The sequence below is a fragment of the Hemicordylus capensis genome, chromosome 3 (assembly GCF_027244095.1).
Source record: "Hemicordylus capensis ecotype Gifberg chromosome 3, rHemCap1.1.pri, whole genome shotgun sequence".
Taxonomy (NCBI): Eukaryota; Metazoa; Chordata; class Lepidosauria; order Squamata; family Cordylidae; genus Hemicordylus; species Hemicordylus capensis.
The window spans coordinates 63,473,335-63,497,350 of NC_069659.1; the positions used below are offsets into that span (position 1 = coordinate 63,473,335).

Here is a 24,016-nt window from a genome sequence, read left to right on the forward strand (position 1 = left end):
ATCAACCATCTGCTGTACATGGACGATCTGAAGTTGTATGGAAAGTCCCAGTCAGAGATCGAGTCACTGCTGAACACTGTCTGTATATTCAGTAGCGATATAGCAATGGAGTTTCGACTAGACAAGTGTGCTGCATTAATAATGAACAGAGAAAAAATAAGAAAAACAGAAGGAATAGAACTGCCCAATGGAAGCAAGATCAAGAACCTGGAAGAGAAAAAACATTACAAATACTTGGGCATTCTCCAGGCTGATAACATTGCACACACTGAAGTTAAAAGAAAAATAGGAAGTGAATACATCAGGAGAGTTAGAAAAATCCTAAAATCCAAACTCAATGGAGGGAACACCATACAAGCCATAAACACCTGGGCTATACCTGGGCTATATACACTGCAGGGATAATAGACTGGACCCAGGCAGAGCTAGAGACGCTAGATCGTAAGACCAGGAAAATCATGACCATCAATCATGCTCTGCACCCCCACAGTGATGTAGATAGGCTCTACCTCCCTCGCAGCTCAGGTGGAAGAGGAATGCTGCAAGTCTATCAAACAGTAGAGGAGGAGAAAAGAGGCCTTGAAGAATATAGCAAGGACAGTGAAGAAGATGCACTTCAAATGGTCAATAACGAGAAACTATTCAACACCAATGAAACAAAACACGCCTACAAGAAAGAACAAGCCAATAACTGAGCAGAAAAATGGAAGAATAAGCCACTGCTTGGCCAATATTTGCACAATATAAGTGGAAAATCAGACATCACCAAGACCTGGCAATGGCTTAAGAATGGCAACTTGAAGAAAGAAACAGAGGGTTTAATATTGGCTGCACAAGAACAGGCACTAAGAATAAATGCAATAAGAGCAAAAGTAGAAAAGTCAACAACAAACAGCAAGTGCCGCCTTTGTAAAGAAGCAGATGAAACAGTGGACCACCTAATCAGCTGTTGTAAGACTGACTACAAACAAAGGCATGGCAAGGTAGCAGGGATGATACACTGTAACATCTGCAAAAAATACAAGCTACCTGTAGCCAAAAGTTGGTGGGACCATAAAATTGAAAAAGTTGTAGAAAATGAAGATGTAAAAATATTATGGGACTTCCGACTACAAACAGACATTCATCTGCCACACATTACACCAGATATAACTGTAGTCGAGAAGAAAGAAAAACAAGTCAAAATAATTGACATAGCAATACCAGGGGATAGCAGAATAGAAGAAAAAGCAATAGAAAAAAATCACAAAATACAAAGATCTACAAATTGAAATTGAAAGGCTGTGGCAGAAAAAGACCAAAATAATCCCAGTGGTAATTGGCACCCTAGGTTCAATTCCAAAACAACTTGAAGAGTACCTCAACACCATAGTGGCCACAGAAATCACCATCAGCCAATTACAAAAAGCAACTTTACTGGGAACAGCCTATATTTTGCGATGATATCTATAATAACCAACAGTATTGGTGATAAAATTCAGCCATCCCAGGTCCCTGGGAAGGACTCAATGTCTGGATAAAACAAACCAGTCAATAACACCTATCTGACTGTGTAAACAAGAAATAATAATAATATTGGGGCAAAGAATCCCAACCACATATATGGTGATGGGATCTGAGCTGTTAGTGACTGGACTGACCAGGAGAGGGATCTTGGGGTCATGGTGGAAAGCTCATTGAAAGAGTAAACTCTATGTGTGGCAGCTGTGAAAAAGGCCAACTCCATGCTTGGAATCATTAGGAAGGGAATGTGTGGCCACATTTGGAGTACTGCATGCAGTTTTGGTCACCATATCTTAAGAAGGACATTGTAGAACTGGAAAAAGTGCAGAAGAGGGCAACCAAAATGATTAGGGGTGTGTCCGAACCGGTCCGGAGGCCATTGTAAAGGCCTCCGGACTGTCCAGACCGGTTCGGAACTGGCTGGTTCGGGTCCGGGTGGGTGGGTTCCTTTAAGGGCGGGGAGGGTTTACTTACCCCCCCCACCGCTTGCCCCCGTCCAGCGCGCGTATTTAATGTAATAATTGGGGCAGCAGGATACTTCCCTGCTGCCCCTTGTCCCTCTGCAATGCCGCCAGCCGCTTTGACTCACAGTTTTGAAAAGTTATTACTGCTGCCCAGTGCCAATAATGAAGTCGAAGAAGCCGGCCTCTCCACCCGGCGGCTCCCCCAGGAGCCGCCGCCGCCTCCCAGCAGCCACTGAGAACGGCTCTGCCATGGAGGATGCGCCGACGCGCCACGGCAACCCTCACTTCCGGCTACCATGCGACTTTCCCCCACATACAGAGTGGCTGCATTCTGCCATGGCAGAGCCGTTCTCAGTGGCTGCTGGGAGGCGGCGGCGGCTCCTGGGGGAGCCGCCGGGCGGAGAGGCCAGCTTCTTCGACTTTATTATTGGCACTGGGCAGCAGTAATAACTTTTCAAAACTGTGAGTCAAAGCGGCTGGCGGCACTGCAGAGGGACAAGGGGCAGCAGGGAAGTATCCTGCTGCCCCAATTATTACATTAAATACGCGCGCTGGACGGGGGCAAGCGGCGGGGGGGGGGGGGGTAAGTAAACCCTCCCCGCCCTTAAAGGAACCCACCCCCACAGCGGTTCCGTGCACACCCCTAAAAATGATCAGGGGCCTAGAGCACCTTCCTTATGAGGCAAGACTACACCACTTGGGCCTTTTTAGTTGATGATGACTGATGGATGACATGATAGAGGTCTATAGTTAGCTAGTTAGTTAGTTCTTTTATTGCAGCTGTCAGCCAAACAGAAACAAAAGTGACAATAACACAACCATTTGGAATTACAGTAAATAGAGTAAATATAATGATACATATACAGATAAACTAAAACTACCATAAAATCAAACCTATAAAAGACTGTGGCGGGATGCCCCATAAATAAATTTGGCTACCACTTTGGTGACTTCATCGTTAGTATCAGCCAATAGTAGTTAAGATAGAAGGAATCAGGCCTACCAGGGAATTGGTCTATTAATGGATACAGTAATTCACTCCTAGAATCACGATAAAGGGAGCAGTATAGAAGAGTATCCGTGTCTGTTTTCAGTCTATCCTCCCCACATGGACATAACTCCGAAACAGGAGGTTCTTTAGAGAACCTCCTTTGGAGCAAAGCTGAAGGTAGTACATTCAGCCTAGCCCTAGCAAAGGCTGATGATAGAGGTCTATAAAATCATGCATGGTGTGGAGAAAGTTGATAGAGAGAAATTTTTCTCCCTCTCACATAACACTAGAACCAGGGGTCATTTCAAGAAACTGATTGCCAAGAACTTTAGGACTGACAAAAGGAAGTACTTTTTCACACAATGCAGAATTAATATCTGGAATTCTCTGCCACAAGTTGTGGTGACAGTCACCAACCTGGATGGCTTTAAGAAGGGATTAGATCAATTCATGGAAGACAGGTCTAATTACCGGCTAGTAGTGGGAGGGCAATAGGCCACCACCAGTCTCAGAGGCAGGATGCCTCTAAATACTAATTGCGGGGATGTAACAGCAGCAGAGAGGGCATTCCCTCAGCTCTTGCTTGTGGGCTTCCAAGGGGCATCTAGTGGGCCACTTTGTGAAACAGGATGCTGGAGTGGATGGGCCTGATCTAGCACATCTGTTCTTATGTTCATATTTTCTAATGGTCTGATTCAGTATGTGTCAGGATCCCACCCTATGTTCCTATGTCCTTTAATCATGTGAAAGGGGTGATCATCCAATTTGCCCTTCTAAACGCACAACAATATCTTTTTTAAACAAGATTGCTGAAATTCACTCACACAAACACAGACTAGCCCTGGTGCTGCATTAGACTGGATCTCTTCAGAAGCACCAGAGTTTCTCCCATTGCACTGGTACTTCAGTAGTCAGGATGCCAGCTACTGAAAATAATGCATTGTTTTAAATAATTTGTAAGTTACTTCAAGTGGTAAAAGAGGTGGGGTAGAAATATTACAGGTAAATACATACTCCATTATTATAAATCAGATACACATTCTTAATTGACATTATGTGGAATCTGCAATCAACTCCCCAATTCAAACTGCCAGCAAGTAGCTAAAATTAGAAGCTGGCATAACTTTTAGTATTTATTAATCATTTGATCTGTCTGTTCTGTTCTTCTATTTCTTTCCTAACATTTTGAACAAAAATGGAATAAACTGAAAATGTCTGAAGTAAGACACTTTGAAGTATAATTAAGAAATGACTAGTGTCTCTTTTTCAATTAACACTTCTCTTGAAAATTGATTCTGGCGACAATCCACCGTGAATGACACATTTTTAGAACTTCTCTTACATTTGGTGTCATTGAAATTCAATTATATTGACTACACAACGAAACCATCACTATATTTAATTTAGAGATTCCCCCACCCCTTCTCTGTGTAATTATTTATTATTCTGGTTGTTTGCTAGACAGTCATTCTGGGATTGGCTCAAAAGCCCCCAGGCCTCCATCAAGTGAAGATGAATTTATTATTCAAAGGTCAGGTTTACATGTAGGGATTTCAGTATAAAGAAGCTTCCAAATTCTTAATTTTGATTAATAACTAGTATACCTCTCTAGAGTATAATATTTATAACTGACTGAATTCAGGATACACTACACATACTAAAGTGACCACCATACCCATTTTATCTCCTCCCGGATGTGCTGTTTTAGGCTTTTTGTCTCATATCCAGGCTTCTATCCTGGATATGGGACTGAAATTGCCTTGGTCGCTCTAGTGGATGACCTACACTGGGAGCTTGATGTGGGAGTGCATCCCTGTTGGTTCTGCTGGACCTATCAGCAGTGTCCAGCACCATTGTCCACGGTATCCTTCTGGACTGCCTCTCATGTATAGGGATTGGAGGTCCTGCTTTGGAGTGGCTTTGGTCTTTTCTTGTGGGGAGGGTCCAGAAGGTGGTGCTGGGAGACTACTGGTCGGCTCCTTGGCCATTAGCCTGTTTGGTCCTGCAGGGTTCAGTTCTCTCTCCCCGCCCCCCTGCTATTTAACATCTATATGAAACTGCTGGGAGAGGTCATCCAGGGACTTGGACTGAGTTGTCAACAACATGCAGCTGATACTCAACTTTATGTCTCCTTATCACCTGATCCTAGGGAGGCAGAGGATGTGTCAGTATCCCACCCTGATTCCTCTCTCAAGTCCAAGGGTGTGATTTGTTTTTATATTGTTTTATAATAACTTAGTCTCCAGGTTCTGGGAATTTACTCAGTTTTTACTTTCTTTTGCTGCCACCATATGATTACTTATTACCTTGCTCTTAGTTCTCAATACCTTGGTTGCATAGCCTCATGAGCACAGGATAGGAGTATATGTTCAGTGTAGGTGTAGAACAAAAACAAGAATAAATAAGTATATTATTTACAACTGATTAGAATAAAGATCTCTTTAAGGCAGGGCACATAAACTTCTCTGCAAGGTTGCTCAGTATATCAGCTGTTTAACTCTGAGTGGTTTTTCCTTCTTGATGAAATGTTTAGGGAGGTGATACAACTGGGACAGAGGTAAATAAAACTTGGTTTGTAGAGTTACTGAGTTTTCCCAGACCTTCTTGCCTGTCACCAGGAGGTCTCACTTCTGGGCACCTCTTACATTCAAGGTTTCTTTCCCAGGCTTAACACACCCCATTCTTAGAGTACTACACCAGTGTACTGCTGGTTCCACAGTCTCCACACATTCACCAACCTAGTCTCACACAAACCCCTGAACAACCTCTCTGCTATGCTCTGTCCAACCTCTCACTCCCAATGCTCAGCTCCAACTATCTCCAACTCCAACCAGGAGCAAATTAAGTTCTTTGCTGCTTATAAGTGGCCAAAGATTTGCTGCCTCAGTGGCAAGGAAGGGGGTGGTGATAATTGAATTTCTATTTTAATTAAAACTGGCGCTGTGCAAGAACACGGTGGTGCGAGCTCATCATGTGCCTGTCCACTCACCTCTCAAATTATGATGGTGGCAGGCAGGTGCGTGCCATGCGGGATGCAAAGGGGCAATGGGCAGTGGAGAGAGCAGGCAGGCAGTGAGGCAGCAATAGACAATGAGGTTGAGAGGGCAGCGATAGGTCCTTTCCCAAGCCCGTCTACCTCAAAAATGATGCATGCACAGAAAGGCCCAAGACAGGGCGATCACTCTTATTTGGGAGGTAGGCGGGCTTGGGATAGGACGTATCACTGCCCTCTCCGCTGCATTGGCTATTGCTGCCCTGCTACCTGCCTGCTCTCTCTGCCGGCCTTTGCCTCTTTACATCCCGCATGGCAGGCACCCGCCGTTGTGGCATCAAGTGAAAACATACACACATATGCATTAAAAATGTATATTTTTCTTTTTAAAAATGCTGCTGGTGGGATATTTGCTGCCCTAGGCAGCTGCTTCCACTGCCTCTCCCGTAATTCACCTATGACTTCAACTCCAACTGTTTTCTCCTAACCAACTGTCCTTATTTAAATCCCTCCTGCCAAACGTTCCATGCCTGGTTACTATGGCAACACACACTCTCATGCACTCACTCTCCAGCTCCTATATGTACATTCCATAACAGAATGTCCTGAATTGGGGTTGGAGGCTGTGATGGGTTGGATGTGAGCTAATAAACTGAGATTGAATCTGGGCAAGACATAGGTGCTGTTGGTCAGTAGGAAAGCCAATCAGGATGAGGGGATTCGACTGGTTCGGGATGGGGTTGCACTCCCCTTGAAAGAGAAAGTGCACAGTTTGGGGTATTGCTGGACCTGGCTTTGCTTTAGGAAGCTCAGGTAGCGTCAACGGCCAGGGGAGCCTTTGTGCAGCTTCAGCTAGTGCACCAGCTGTGTCCCTCTCTCGAGAAGGCAGATCTGGCCACAGTGACCCATGGCTTAGTAACGTCACATTGGGATTATTGTAACACACTCTATGTGGGGCTGTCCTTGAAGAATATGTGGAAACTGCAGCTAGTGCAAAATGTGCCAGCTAGGATTTTTGGATCTGGAGTTGCCCGCTGGGATCATATTACACCCTTTTTGAAAGAGCTACATTGACAGCTGCCAACTTGTTTTTGGGTCCATTTCAAGGTGTTGGTTTTGACCTTTAAAGCCCTTAACAATTTGGGGCCTGGATATCTGATGGATCATCTGCTCCCAAGGATTTCTGCCCATGTGAAAAGGTCATTGGAGGGGTCTCTGCTCCACATGCTGACAATGAGGGAGGCTCAGCTGTCATGCACGCGGGACAGGGCCTTCTCAGTTATTGCCCCCAGGCTTTGGAATGCCCTGCCCTCTGAGTGGGCATCTGCTCATTCTCCATCACAGTTTTTAGAAAGCAAGTGAAATCTTGGCTATTTACCCAGGTTTTTATATGAGTGTTGTTTTTGTTGCTTCTGCTCTGTATTTTATGATCCTATTGTGTATGTTTTTTAAATTTTTAATTAGATTTGTATTTTTATATTTCAATACAATATTTTATTATGTAACTATTTTATGGTTGTATTGTTTTAAATGTTTTGCAAACCCCCTTGAGATTGTTTTAACGAAAGGTGGTATAAGAATGTAACCGCAAATACATACATTTCCTGCTATAACTCTTTTCTGCAGTTTCCCGTGCATTTTGAGAAAGTTTTTGTACACTAAATGGCATATGTAGGGAAATCAGTGGATTATTCTTCTCCATATTCCAAGAAAGGAAAGCATCAAGAATGTCTCCATAGCCTCTCCAGAGAATTGGCAAATGAGTCTCTTACAGTAAAGCAAGTAAGTCCCATAAAGAGAATGCTAAGGTTAGACAGTCACTTGAAAGCACAGTGAAAACTAATTGGATTAGTAGGTCTATTCTGGTCATTTCTCAATTTGTTACAATAAACTGAATTTGGGGCTCCTCTTCAAGTGAGCATAATAACATAAGAACAGCCCAGCTGGAGGCCTATCTAGTCCAGCATCCTGTTTCCTACAGTAGCCCACCAGATGCCTCTGGGAAGCCCACAGGCCAGAGCTGAGGGCACACCCTCTTTCCGGCTGTTGCTCCCCTGCAACTGGTATTTAAAGTCATCTTGCCTCTTAGCTTGGAGTTGGCCTACAGCCCATCTGCAAATTTGACCACCCCTCTGCATACCCCAGCTTCTTGATCAGTTATGAATAAATGCCATAACACTGGTTCCAGTACAGATTCCTCTGGGACCTCACTTCTTACTTCCTTGCATTTAGAGAATTCCTTTATTCCTATCCACTGTTTTTTGTCTTCCAACTAGTTAACAATCCACACATGCATCTGTCCCCTTATCCCATGGCTGCTAAGTTTTCTCAAAAGTCTTTGATGAGGAACTTTTGTTGGGAGCTTTTTGAAAGTCCATGTATACTATATTGACTGGATCATGCTTATCCACACACCTGCTGACACTCAAAGAACTCGAAAGATTGGCAAGGCAAGATTTACCTTTGCAGAAACCATGCTGATTGGTTCTTCTTGAGCAAGGCCTGTTCTTCTGTATGCTTAACAATGTTTTCTTTGAGAATGCTTTATATCAGTTTGCCTGGAACAGACATGTAATTTTCTGCATTCCTCCGGACCCATTTTTGAAAATTGGTGTTACATTGGCTACTTTCCAGTTCTCTGGTACAGAGCCCAATTGTAGGGATAAATTACATATTTTTTGCAATTTGAGTTTTCTAAGGACTCTCCAGTGGATGCCATCTGGCTGTGACAATTTGTTAATTTTTAATTTTTCCAGACAGTTTATAGAACGTCACATCATGTCACTTCTATCTGATTCAATTCTTTAGCCTCTGTCCCTGACTAATTTAGTTCAGGCACAGGTATATCCTAAGTATCTCCTGCCTTGAAGACAAATGCAAATAACTCATTTAGCTTCTATGCAATCTCCATATCATCCTTAATAGTCCCTTTCACTCCATCTAACGGTCCAACTGCCTCCTTGGCAGGTTTTCTGCATCTGAAATATTTAAAGAAGTTTTTGTTATCCCCCTTGATGTTAGCTAAATGTTCCTCAAACTCTCTTTTCACCTCCCTTATGCTCTCCTTATAGCACAGCAGAGAAATGACATGACTAGCAAGCCAGAGGTTGCCGGTTCGAATCCCCACTGATATGTTTCCCAGACTATGGAAAACACCTATATTGGGCAGCTGAAAGGCTCAGCACTTCTCATACTGCAAGGGAAATGGCAATGGTAAATCCCTCCTATATTTTACCAAAGACAACCACAGGGCTCTGTGGTCTCCAGGAGTCGACACTGACTCGACGGCACACTTTACTTTTTACTATTGTCTCCTTGTATTTCTTGTGCCTGAGTTTGTTTTCTTTTCTGTCCTCTTCATTTGGGCAGGCCTTCCAGTTTCTGAAGGAATTCGTCTTCCTTTTTGTAGCTTCCTAGACTTTACTTATTACTAATAACTGGGCAGCAATGATCTCAAAAACAATGAATAGTTTTTTGTATGGAGTGCAGACTGATCCAGTTGTTTTTTAAGGAGAACCCAGGAGGCAGCTCCTTACTTTTAAATGTGTAGTTGTGGTTGTAGGGAAAGGTGCTCTCAACATGATCAGAGCCACACTGCTCCTTAATTTTAAGGACTGAAGAATCAGGAAGGGAAAAGTCTGCAGTTTATTGGGGAAAAGCACTTTGCTGTGGATGCTAATCCTCTTTCTTTCTAATCTGGCAATTTTCTTTCTTTCTTTCTTTCTTTCTTTCTTTCTTTCTTTCTTTCTTTCTTTCTTTCATGCAATTGGACCAATCTTTATTAATTCGCCCCCCACGAAGGTGGAGAAATGATGGCTGCCATCCTGAGCAAGGCACTGGAAGCACACCAGGATGTTTTGTCTCCACTGTGGAAAGCTTCCCTAGCTATCCACGGTTGGATGCTCACTGGAGAGAGCAACCTTTGGCAATGTGTGCTCTGTGCACAGAGCCTTCAGAAATGCTCTGTGTCTTCTGAATAAAATGTATCTGAGAGCTGCATGACTCTCAGGGCAATATCTCAAGTGACACAGGACAATTCTAGAGTGCCCGATCCCAGCCAATAAAGCGAATAGCAGGCATCTATGTGGCTAGCAGCTCATTGGCAATGTCATGAGTAGCAAGATAGTAAGGTTGTATGGTGGCCAGGTAACAATGTAGCAAGATATCCAGGTAACAAGGAGGTACAGTGGCAACGTGGCGAGGTAGCAAGGTAACCATGTAGCAGGGAGCTACTGCAGCTTAGAATCATAGTAGCAAAGTATCTAGGTACCAAAGAGGTTAAAGAACCAGATGCCAAGGTAGGTAGCCAGGAAATTTAGTAACAAGGTAGCTGGGTAGCACAGTAAATTTGAAGCTTATCAGTCAATTGGTTGATTTTTAGTTATTTTTTTAGACAGGGAAGGGTTCCCAGGAAAATGTTTTAGAAAGTATAACTATTTTGTGAAATACCCTCCCATTCTTAAAAAAAGAAATAGTAAAAATCAACCAATTGACTGATCAGCTTCAATTTTAGTACACAGCATCCTAACACAAACGATGGGGTGTCACCAAGTCCCTGGTCAGCACCCGCTTTCTCTGGACACTGGTCAGGAAGCAGGAGAAGAGCTGTTCAGCAACTGTTGCCAAGCCCAGCCATACTTGGCACCATATTGCCTAAAACTGGATGACATCCATCTCATTGTATTCCACCACTGGTTCCTGCAGGTAGTACAGAACACTCTGCTCAGCACCAGTGCAGGGTGTGGTCAGCAGTTCCCATACCCCTGGCAAGGCACAAAGGCAACCCTGCTTGAACCATAGCGTGGAACAAGCAGATGGAATGATTGGTTGCCTTGATGCTTTCAGGGACACCACACCGCTGGACTGGGAAATTGTACTGATGCTGGGCATGAAATGAGTAGGGATGTGCAAAAAATTTCGGGCACAGAACGATCTGTGCCCGAAATGAACAATTTCAGGTGATTCAGGGCCGAACCGAATCACCCCCGATGTCCTCCGATATTTTCGGGCACGAGCCGAATCACCCGAATTTCGGACCCAAAAAATTCGGGTGATTCGGTTCATGGTTGATTTTTGGCGATTTTTTAAAGTTTTAGTGACTTTGGGGCAGTTCGGGGGCATAGCATGGGATCTGGGCAAAAGGAGTGGGGTGGGGTGGTAGTGCCTAATGGGTGCAGGCTACCACCCAATTTCAGGGGGATTGGGCAAAGGGCTGATTTTTGGTAAATTTCTGAAATTTTCATGTCTTTGGGGCAGATTGGGGCAGAAAGTGGGGCCTGGGGCAGAATAGTGGGGTGGGGTGGTAGTGCCTAATGGGTGGAGGCTACCACCCCAATTTCAGGGGGTTTGGACAAAGGGCTGATTTTTTGAGAATTTTTGAAGTTTTAGTGACTTTGGGGCAGTTTGGGGGCAGAAAGTGGATCTGCCCCAAAATAGTGGGGTGGGGTGGTAGTGCCTAATGGGTGGAGGCTACCACCCCAATTTCAGGGGGATTGGGCAGAGGGCTGATTTTTTGAGAATTTTTGAAGTTTGGGTGTCTTTGGGGCAGATCAGGGGCAGAAAGTGGATCTGCCCCAAAGGAGTGGGGTGGGCTGGTAGATAGTGTCTAATGGGTGGAGGCTACCACCCATGCCCAATTTAAGAGTGATTGGGCAGGGGGTGAATTTTGGTGAATTTATTTTTATGAGGTTTGTCTTCATAAGGTGAAGTGTGCTAAATTGATTACTTCCTCATATTATTCATAGTAAAGGAAAGTGTGAAAAAGTGAAAGTGGGGTCATGAGAGTTGTTTAATTGAAAAAAATCTCATTTGCTATGATAGAATGAGAATTCACACCTCAGAAAAAACTTCAGACCCCACTTTCACTTTTTGAACTCAAACCAGTCAAACGGGATTTGCACACCCCTATTTGGAGCAATGATAGAATTGTTTGACACCAGATGTGGAGCCAGCCAAATGGCTGCTTGTGTCTGGCCCCACCCGGCAGCCCCTCTAGTGACATCCTGTGTGTGACATCACGCACACAGGGGTGTGGCTCTGGCTCCAGAGAGCCCGAATGAGCTCTCCCCCTGTCCATTTCAGGCAGCGTTTGCTGCCTGACAGTCTTTATTTCCCGTTCTCTCCGTCCAGCAAGGGAGAGCCACCAGCCACACCTCACCTCACACTTCCCAGAGTTTAGCTGCAAATCAGTCTCAATAATGCTTTTTTTTTTTTTTAACAGTCCACAGCTGAAACAAAAGGAGAGAGAAAGCATGAATCATGGATGGGTCAGGCTGTTAGCAGCAGACATGCTAATCCATGTTCCTTTGCTTCAGGGCCTTACAATTATTTGCTACAGATCTATAATTGATAAGCCCAGGATTCTCATAAGCTGGTAGTATGTATTTGGTGAAGATCCTGATCCGATATTTGGGCATTCAGTTAGTCTGATAATATGGAATGTATTTGTAGCAGGGGGGAGGTAAGGGAATAAAATCAGAAGGTTTTAGGCTCACCTTCTTGACTGCAAAGCACCAAAGCTTTGGACATTTTTCTCTGCTCTCTCAAATCAAACTAAGTATATAGCAGTTAGAAATTCTCATCGATTTGCACATAATTGCAAATAGTGATCATGGCTGACATACTGCACAAACCTCTGTGCAAGTTGTAACACCATGTGCACACAGTTCAGCAAGTGTATTCTTATGCATATGCAAAAATTACACACATATACTGCCATGATTTCTAATGGCCGTACTATCACACAACCAAATTTGTGCAATTTTTGCATGTGTGAAAGAGCACATTTACAAAGCTGTGTGTATGTTGTGTTACAATATAAATGGAGTTTTGCACAGTACATAGAAACATAGGAAGCTGCCTTATACCAAGTTAGACCATTGGTCCATCTTGCTCAGTATTTTCTACAAAGACTGGCAGCTCAGTATGTCAGCCCATATCTATCTGTCTATCTATCTATCTATCTATCTATCTAAGATAGATAGATAGATAGATAGATAGATAGATAGATAGATAGATAGATAGATAGATAGATATAGTTAATTTTATCTGACCTGATAAAAGCGACCACGTGCAACACTCTGCCCCTCCAGCTGGGTTTGAACCAATTGTGTATAGGCACTAATGGGGGAAATGATTGCTGGTGCTTTAGAAATCATGTGCACACTGTTGGCTCACTCCCCCTTCACGGGTCATGAGGAGGTGATAATCTGAAGCCAAAATTCCTTATGTTCCTTGACCCAAGGGGGGTGGGGCTCCAAATAAGTTCTCATGCAGAAGCACTGGTCATATCTCTGTCAGGCATTTCTGGCAAATTCCATGAACCTCTGATTAATTATATCAAAATATTTATTTATTTATTTATTGTTTTATTTATTTATTCAATTTTTATACCGCCCTTCCGAGCAGGCTCAGGGCAGTTTACAATTAAAAGACAAAAATCATTAAAACAATTAAAACAGAAATACAAATATAAACACCAATTTAAAAACATCTTATAAAACAATTAAACTATCAAAACAATTAAAACCCTGAAAGCCAGGTTAACATCAAAACAATTAAAACTAATTAAAAACCCTGAAAGGCCAGGCCAAACAGATGAGTTTTAAGGGCTTTCTTGAAAGACAATAAAGAATTAAGATTACGAATTTTTGCTGGGAGTGCAATCCACAGCCCAGGAGCAGCTACAGAGAAGGCCCGCCTCTGAGTCACCACCAAACGAAGCGGTGGTAACTGGAGACGGACCTCCCCAGATGACCTTATCGTGCGGTGGGGGTCATGTAAAATACTTCACCAGGCTGGGTTACAAGCCAGCTGCACAATTTATTTTTTATTATTTATTTATTTAACTTATATACCGCCCAAACTTTTGTCTCTGGGCGGTTAACAATGACATAAAAACAATTGTTTTTATTTGCATAATTACTCCCATAATTACACATGCATAATTACTCCCATATAGATAGTGAACACAGATATCCAATTGGCCCAAAGGTGTTCAGTAGATTTACGTTTACTCTTTTCCCGATTTTTTACCTGTTCTCCCTCCTTGGGCATCAGCTCAGGTTCTCTAAAGAGGAGCTGGAATATTTCCATGTATTCATCCCTCTAAATATGTTCCTTAGTGGCCAGGAGAAGATTTCCCAAAGGGAAGGAGACACCTCCTGTAGATGAGGACGGGGATGTGCAAGGGGTTATGCAAACAGGTTCGACATCAAATGTGTACAATGTTGAACCAGTTTGTTTCAACTGTTTGGAGTCGAACTGAACTACCTCGTTCATTCTGACCCCGGACTGAACACCCTCCCCCCCACCAGGGGTTCGCAAGTTGTTTTTTAAAAGATCAAATTGATTTTTTTACACTCACCCCCTCGGGAGGATTTGTCTGAGCAGTGTGGGCAGGGGGAGGATGGAGGTTCCCTTCTCCCCACCAGCCTCTCTTATTCCTGAAATGAGCCCAGGTCATCCAGAGGCCTATTGCACAGGTGTGGTGGCCTCCAAAATGGCCACCATGCCAAGGGGGGAGGGCCAACAACTGGTCAATTTCAGGAATAAAAGATGCCCACAGGGGAGGGGGAACTTCTTTAGAGCCCTCCGCCACTGCTGCCTAAGACAACACCCCCAGAGGGGTTAAGTGCATTTAAAAAAAAAAAATGGATCCCACCCCCAGACCAGACTGACCCGGAGCAGGGTGGGTTCAAGCAGGTACCGGACCAAACTGGCCTGGTCTGGTTTGGGTCCAGTTCAGACTCAATCCAAATTGGACCAGCCAGTTCCATGCTCACGCCTAGCATCTGGTGGGCTGAACTGGCCTGCCTTCTATCTTACAAGTGGCCTTCTTTGGTGGCATGACTGCACAAGGAAGAAGAAGCACACACCAGGAGGCACCCCAGTTATAACAAGCACACTCATGCCATACCAACACTGCCAAGCCAAAGCAACCAACCAAGTTGGCAGACAGGTCCAGAAAAGAGGGCTAAACATGTATAGCGGGTGGGTGGAGGATATTTCCTTCAAATGTTACATTTGCTTCTCTTCAGGAGACTGAGAACAATGAAGAACCATTTAGGAACCTAGGATGTTGCCTTATACTGACTCAACCATACACATACAAAGCAACTTCCCAGATGTATAACCCTCCAACAATGTCCTACCCGGCAGGGGGCTAATGAGGGAAAGGTACCCCAGCCCTGAAATGACCCCCCTCCCAACTCACATGACCAGAAAAGCGGAGGGGGGAGATCAGGCAGAGCCCACCTTTCCAAAAATGGAGGCATCTGCCTCCAAACGCGCCATGATCCAGGAGACACCGTGTCCCCTGATTCCAGGGGAGAACATTTTAAAAAGCTCCACTGGAGCAGCCACCACTGAAATGTCTACCACTGAAATGTCTCCAAGCCATGAACTGAAGCCACAGGGAGGCCAATGGAGGTCCGGGATGAGTGCCTAAAGAGTACTCCTCACATCACTTCTCAGTCTCAGAAAGAAAAGGGCTGGATCATGGTCACAGCAACAGACATGCTAGCCACACCCCCAACAGCCAGCTAGGTGGCCATCCCTACCTCGTGCCTCATGCATGAGGCTTGGGCAAGGAGCCCACCCCCGCAGACGAGCTAAGGGGAGCAGCGAAATTTCATTGCAGTTGTTAAATTGATGTAAAGAATAACAAGTTGTTCCAGTAAGAACAAATCAGCCTACTTTCCTTTCACTGTCTCTACAACTGGGCTAAATTTGGTTGTAATCAAGGCCACAAGTTAGATCTCTTGCACCTCAGATGTACATGCATCTGCCATCTTGGATCAGGGTGGATGACATCATTACAAACTACACCACTGAGGTGTTCCTGTGTGTCATTCACTACAATTGTAACAAATTTGGTTCAAATCAGATAGACAGTCATCAAGTTAATGCATTTACATCTCAAAGGTTCGCACATCCATCATCTTGGATTGGGGTGGATGATGTCATCACAAACTACACCATTGGGTCATCCCTATATGTCCATACAGCTGTAGCAAATTTGGTTCAAATTGGTTAGACTGTCAACATGTTAGTACACTTGCACCTCAAAAGTTTATGTGCCCACCATCTTGAATTGGGTTGGATAACATTGTCACAATCAACACCATTGAGGTGTCCCTATGTGTCCCTACAGCTGTAGCAAATTTGGTTCAAATCAGATAAGTGGCTCACAAGTTAGTCCACTTGTGCCTCAAAAGTTTACACATCTGCCATTTTTAATCATTGTGAATGACATCATCACAAACTATGTCATTGAGGTGTCCCTGTGTGTCACTTACTGCAACTGTACCCAATTTAGTTCAAATGGGTTAGACAGTTCACAAATTAGCTGTCTTGATTCTCAGACGTTCACACAACCATCATCTTGGATTGGGGTGGATGACATAATCATAAACGATGCCAGTGTCCCTATGTGTCCCTACAGCTGTACCAAATTTGGCTCAAATCAGTTAAGTAAGTTAACTTGTAGTTAGCCCACTTGAGCCTCAAAAGTTTACGTGTCTGCCACCTTGAATTGGGGTGGATGACGTCATCACAAACTGCACTGTTAAGGTGTCCCTGTGTGTCCCTCACTGCAACTGTACTTAATTTGGTTTAAATTGGTTAGACAGTCCATAAGTTAGTGCACTTATGCCTCAGATGTTCACGCAGCTGCCATTTTGAATGGGAGTGGATGACATCACCATCACATCACACCATTTGAGCATCCCTATGTATCGCTACAGCTGTAGCAGATTTGGTTCAAATCGATTAGGCAGTTCACAAGTTAGTCCACTTGCACCACAAAAGTTTATGCGTCTGCATCTTGGATCAGGGTGGATGACATCATCACCAACTACACCACTGAGGTGTCCCTATGTTTCCCTACAACTGTACCTGATTTGGTTCATCTTGGTCCAGGCATCGTGAAGTTGATAGCGGGGGACACATACACGCACACACACACACACACAGAATGCCGGGTGATCTCATAAGCCTACAGGAAAGTAGGCTAAAAATAATGAACAAATTAACTTCACCTAACTGAAAATCAAATTGGCAGCTGAATTCTCCATGAATTACTGCTCGAGATGGATAAACACAAATGTTGCCATTCGGAGTATAGAGAATGCAGGTTAACAAATATTTAACTCAATGAATGCAGAAGTCTTTAAATTCCATTCTTATTTAAGTTGTAATATAGGGCAGCTGAAACTATTCCAGTCTCAATTTATGCATTGAAACAGATTGTAGATGGTTTTATTCTCAAGTGATATCTACTTTTTTAGGTTCTGACAATTTTTATATTTTAAATAAACTGATACTGTTTTGCCCACTTGACAAATATAAGACAAACTAGCTGGGCTGAGCACAGAGCATCTGCAACTCTAGCTCCACCCCACCCCGCCCGGCCCTACCCACCACCGCCCACCCACCACTGCTATTTTCTTCTCCACCTCCCTGCCCACTGCTGTTTCCCCCCGCCTGCCCACGCACCACCACCGCTGCCGCAGTTTTCTCCGCCATTTTGTTTCCTGCCTCACCTGCAAGCCTGTCTTCCAGCAGTGCCGCTTTCCTCTCCCCCTGCCAGCAGCTCACTTGCAAACACTCGTGAGAGTTGCCACACACATGAGATTAGCAACGAGTACACCTTAGAGAAAAATATAGATAGATAGATTCCTAAGCCACACTTTATCTTGAAGAGTCAAAAGCACTATCTAGTACCATAAATAGATAGACTCAAGCATACAGCTCAGTTTGGAGGTTTTCTTCTCTTAAAAAAACAAAGCTGTTGATATATTGCTCATTCATTTTATGTGTGACAATACCAAATACAATAGTACCCACAACCATACATATTTCAAACCACTCTCTGATTCTTGTAACAAAACCAATGCTGACCTAGAAAGCTATCAGAAAAGGATTAAGTTATTTTACTACTGTGCGTGCTAATACATTTCAGCTCTACATCTCTGTAAGCTTGGCCTTTGCGTCGCTTCCTCTTCTCTTTCCTCCTAATCTGTGTTCTCTTTTTTGTTGTTGATTTCTGCTTTTTAACCATGGTTTCCAGCCTAGATGTTTACTAGTAAATAACAATTCCCCCCCCCTTAAATGTATGCACAATGCTTTGTTTCTTTCCAGTACTTTTCTGGTTTTCCTTCTAGTTATCTGCCCACCCTCCATTTTCCTGGCAATCCTTGTGAGAACTTCAAGGTCAAGCTTTACATGCAATGAGCAAGGCTCATATTCAGCTTTATAAAGGTACAAATCAATAGAATTCATCAAATGTGATCTTTGAGGAAAACATCTGTTCCACACTGAAGCAAATCATGAGTTTTAAGGTCAACAAGGAACCTTAAGATCATCTAGGTTTATCTCATTTTTAAAAATTTTTATGCCTGTCTAGAATGATTAGATGTGCCTTTATCAGTTCTTGATATGCCCCACTACTCACTGCTAGAAGCTAAAATACAAGGGTTCAGAGTTTCACTGTTCTTTGGGAACCACTGAAAGCAACATTGGACATTATCCAGAGGACAGGAAGGCATTAATTATTTGCACTTGCTCTCTTCATCCTTTCTGTCTAATGTCTTTATTTTGTAGGATGCTTTTTTGCAATATTATACAGCCAATAATGCTCCCAGTAGGTACACATTTGCTGTCAACAGTGGTTTAGTTGAAAAATAATTGGCTGTTTTATTCACTGAAAAAAGTAAGGTTAATATTTTCTTCAATATTCACATATACAACTTACTTTTTCAATGACTACTTACGGAATAGTGAAAACAATACATTATTTACAGACAGTGTTATTCATATTTGACAATTAAGACTTCAAGCAGTGTTTTGACCATAAAGGTAAAGTGTGCCGTCAAGTCAATTCTAACTCCTGGTGCCCACATAGCCCTGTGGTTTTCTTTGGTAGAATACAGGAGGAGTTTGTCATTGCCTCATCCCACACAGTATGAGATGTTGCCTTTCAGCATCTTCCTATATCGCTGCTGCCCGATATAGTACCAGTGGATTCAAACCAGCATCCGGCCTTTAAGCTGGACTGGGCCTAGTTTGACTCAAGGTCAATCCGAACCTGCTGGGACAGGCCAAGATTTTTAAAAACAAAAACAAAAAAATGGTGGACTTACCGGTGCTGCCACAGCCGCAGGTGTGTGTGTGTGTGTCCTGATGTTTTCCCTCCCTCGGTCATTTTTGGCCTGTTACAGGTCTCTCTGCTGTGGTGGTAGTCATTTTGGAGGCCGCCACACATGCCCACTGTTGATCTGCATGACCAGACCCATCCACACAGATGGTGAGTGGGCATATATGATAGCCTCCAAAATGCAGAGAGCCCCATAATGGGCTGGAAATGGCCCCAAACAGGCCAAAAATGATCCAAAATCAGCCAAAAATGATCAGGGAACATCAGGAGACCACCCCCCCACACACACACACACCATGACAGCACCCCTGAAGCCTGTCAGTGGTGGTAAGTATACCATTTTTGTTTGTTTGAAGGAATTCCATCACCACCACCCATGAGCTGAGCCCAGACCAAGCATAGAACCAAACTGGATCTGGTTCAGTTTGAGTCCAGTTCTACTCAAACCGAACAGGGTTTTCCAGTTGTGTGCTCACCCCTACTCAGTAGCTGTGTGGATGGAGTTTGGAGCATAGCAGAAACAGCATGTGCAGCCCATTCTAGGATTGGCAAGGTGCTGTGCAGTATGTCAGCCAGTAGTATATATAATGGAGATGGTTTAATGGACTATGATCGACGTAACCTGATTTTCCCCATAAGCAGCATTTAAATACAAAGAGAAGAATACAATGGAGCTTTCTTGGAAAATATATCAGAACACCACAAAATATCAGTAGGAGGGATGTGCAAGCCAGTTTGAGGTCGAGCTGGCTTGCACTTGAACTGTCCTAGCAGGAGGGCTTGCCTTCAAGCTGGACTGGTCCTGGTTCAACTCAAGGTCATACTGAACCCACTGGGTCAGGCCGGGATTTTGATATGAATGGGGATAGAAACATATCATATGACTGGCATGACCTTTAAGCCACATTCAGAATGAATCTGAAGGAACTCTTGTGGAAGTAATGTTGTCCTTGATTATTTTCTAAAATAATTAGAGGTTTTTGATGGATACTTTAAAATAAACTGAAGAGAGCTATTGAAATATCTTAAAGGGGCCATATGGACCCTTGTTGTTGCTGGTCTGGGTAGTAGCAACACAGTTCTAGCAATCTGATGTGATTCAACATTCTGATAAACTCTTTATGTGGATTTATCATAATGTTGTATGCCCTGAAGAAGTGGAAATCACATCAGTCTGGTAACATATGAATTGAACCATAGTGAGTGGGAAAATATTGGAGTAAATGTTTTGATCTCAATGTTTTGACCTGCTGGGCTAGGCCAGGATTTTTAAAAACAAAAACAAAAACAAAATGGTGGACTTACCAGTGCTGCCACAGCCATGTGTGCGCGCGCGCTGATGTTTCCCCTCCCCTGGTCAGAGAGCAGATTCTGCAGAGAGCACATTCATATTGTGTATCTCAAATTTTGCTGATTGAGTTCAGCAGATCTGCAAGATAGTTGGCTCACTCACCAGTAAATATATGTGTTGGACATCACATAATGTTGCACATTTGGAGTAGAAGACCATAGCTGCATTCAGGTGTTCAGGCAATTGTGGGCACTGTACTCTGGTACAGAGTACACAAGAGGATTCATGTAACCCCATCACCACAATAACATGTTTTGAAACTCTGCACAACACCTCCACTCACCATGAAGATAATGTTTTTCTGAAGAGACAAATGCTGTACTTGGGGGAGATTTTCCCCATTATTCAGAAAACTCTCCCCCCAACATGCAGGCTGTTCTCACAACCATTAAAGCTGGCCTACCTCAGTCCTTTATCATCTGCATGCAATCTGGGCTTTATGCAGCTCCTGGGAGCTGGTGGCCATCAGAGTTCCATGACTAGAGGGGTCAGGCAGATCTTCTCTGCTTGGCCCTTCTAGCCTTGGGACTCTATGATAAAAATGGCCACCATTGGATCCTGCTTTGTTTTTCCTTCCTGGAGCACCAGGATCCTTGATCATCTGCAGGGTGAACTGCAAAGAGTCCTTGCTCATGCGTTGGGATCAGCGTAACCATTCTTCCCACCCCACAAACCACTCCGGGACAATCATATGACCTCACTGTTTCTTGTCAGATAAATTCCATCCTTATGGTGAGCATGGGCAGAGGAATATGGAGATATTTCTCCAAAGTGAAAATTCTCCCCATGGAGAAATTGAAATTCTCTCTAAATTGCAGGGATCCTCCCAAGGATAAACTATGAGGAATTTTCTCAGCTTCTCCACCTCCTGAGTATGCCAGCACAATTGTGGGACTTGGAAGCATGCTCGTGTGGACATTGTTTACAGCATCCATGATTACCTGACTAGAGATTTTGAACAGAGTTATTTCTATCACCATGATCAACTTTGGCATGCCACACCATCAACTTTACCTTAGTAGAAATAATAGCAATGCAGATATGTCTAAATTTTCAATATCAGGTGTTCATTTATTGTTTACATTGTTAATTGTCTGTCTGTCTGTCTATTTGTTTGTGTGTGTGTGTGTGTGTGTTTGTTTGTTTGTTTATTTATTTAATACATTTATATACAGCCCTATACAAAAAGGTCCCTGGACAGTTCACAATACAAAACCAATTAAAACATTAACATAATTAAAACAATTTAAAATACAATAAAAACTCTAAAACTGAAACTTTAAAACTATAAACTAAAAAGCCTGACTAAACAGGAATGTTTTTAGGTCCTTCTTAAAAACGTTCAGAGAAGCGGAAATTCTAATATCATTAGAAGCGCATTCCAGAGTCCCGGGACATCTCTAGAAAAGGCCCAGTTTCAAGTTGCCACCAACCGAGCCAGTGGCAACCACAACTGGATGTCCCCAGATGACCTTAACCAGTGGTGGGGTTGATGAAGAAGAAGGAGCTCTCTTAAATCACTCGGACCCAAGCCGTTTATGTCAAGCAGCAGCATACATGACAAGAGTAACATGATTGTGTCCTGTGAATGTTCGCACAGTGTTTCTGTGCATCATTCTATGTATTTTTTGGGGGAAAGTAGCAGAATGTTCCTTGTGGTGGCATCTATTCTGACCTCATGTTATGGCTTTTGGGAACTGCAAAGTGAGGCCAACAAACCTCCATGGATGCCTGTTATATTAGCATGTGATCTTTTGGATCACATTCATGTTTGCAGAGATTGTTCATTTTAGCAAACCATATCTGAATCCCCATACTTGCACAGGGTTAAACTAAAGCCATTGGACAGCACAACAAGCTAGGTATCTAGCCACCTGATGATTCTCTATTAATTCCTAAAAGGTCAGAAAACCCATTATTTTCTCAGGTTGCAGCTTTTCAAGCACCACTACTTTGTCACATTTCCTTCTCAGTGTTTCGCACATACCTTCTGCCTCCCATATAGCATACAGTCCCTTCTGATCTTAAGCACTGTGAAGTTGCTTCAAAGTCTCATCTGACCAACACCGGTTTTTGATAAGCCTTTTTCTTTTCACCATACTTGCTTTCTGTTTGTAGCTTCTCTGCATCTTCTCTTTAGCCTCCTCTAGACTCCTTGTCCCTTAAGCTGCCAGTATTTAATTTCATTTTAATCCCAACCAAATTGACAATGTTCCTTTCTCTTACAGAAACTGGCCTGCATACTGTTTATCTCCCTGACACGGAATATTCCAGAGCTACTGTACAAACTCATCCAATTGTTGACAAAGGTTTCAGCTCTGTATGTGCCATACTGTATAGACTGGTATGAAACACTTAGCTAATTAAGTCACTGAACTGCACAGTCGGCTTTTCTGAGTTCATGTAGCTCAGTAACGTTTTCCATTTAAAATATTTAATAAACCTATTTGTAACTCAACAGCAGGCAAGGGTTTTTGAAAACAATGAACATGGGAAATGATATTTTTCATCTAATGTCTTAAATCTGGCTATCTTTTACTCATCTGTTTACAGTGAGAGTGTTCAGGTAATGAAAAGAAATGGTTTGGGACTTATTCTCATCCTCAAGAGATCATTTCATTTCCCTGCACCATAACAACATGGCTGAAGAAAATGCAAGTCGGCTTGTTATTATGTGGTGACTACTAGCGTACTTATTTTAATGCTTTCCCATTATTTACCATCTGTTCTTTGTTTAGCCAGAATAGATTTTCTTCATAGTTCATTTGGACACTTGAGACAAATAAAGCATTCTTGTCAATGTTAATGTTTCTGCTGTGGATTTTTTAAAACCGAGTACTTTATTTATAATAAAATGTGTTTTCTCTAACACAATATATTTTTGAATAATTGTACCTTGTTTTATTACTCTCCTTAAAAGGGGGAATTAGTTTTGTCCCTTGCATCTTTTCAAGGTCTTATAATATAATAACTTTAAAGCCATTCGGGTCCTGAGAAGAGAATAATTCACTGCAGAAACAAGCACATGGAGGTTAATCAGGATCTTGTCTGCTAGACCCTTCCCAGGGCACTGTGTGATCAAGGACCCATTTGCATAGGGGCCTAAATACATCCAAATGAGTATAGATAATCTATAATACTTTTTTTTCAGAATAGAGATTGCACATACGTATATTTTTCTGCATACACTTATATGTGTACGTACTCATGTGGAAACAGGACTTGAACCTGAGATTATGGCAACGTCAGTTGGTACAGTCATGTCTACTCTTCCCCCCCCCCCCCCCACACACACACCATTTCTACAGTGGATAATTATCTCTCCAGGGTTTACATATCTACCCATGCCAGGGTAAAGTTATTTTGTTCCAGATCGAAGCCATCTACAGTTGACTATGAACTATGTTAAAGGAAAGAAAATGCTAAATTGTACTATTTTTGCCTGGAGGAAATCTATATACTATCAGACAGCTTGCCAGGATCATGTGGAATGAGTAAAGAGATTTGTACTCAAAGTTCAAGTTGGGTCAATGAGGGCTTCCAGCAAAGCTCACATGCT

At 43.0% G+C, this 24,016-nt stretch overlaps 1 long non-coding RNA gene across 4 annotated transcripts in view; it reads left to right on the plus strand.

Moving 5' to 3' along the window:
* The window catches only part of LOC128351840 (uncharacterized), a 36,510-nt gene extending 13,253 nt beyond the window's left edge, over positions 1-23,257 (plus strand). For all 4 annotated transcript variants that reach the window (XR_008320070.1, XR_008320071.1, XR_008320072.1 and 1 more), the window contains 2 exons: positions 7,577-7,732; positions 21,276-23,257. This is a non-coding gene — a long non-coding RNA (uncharacterized LOC128351840). The remainder of the gene's footprint in view (positions 1-7,576; positions 7,733-21,275) is intronic.
* The last annotated feature ends 759 nt before the right edge of the window (positions 23,258-24,016 follow it).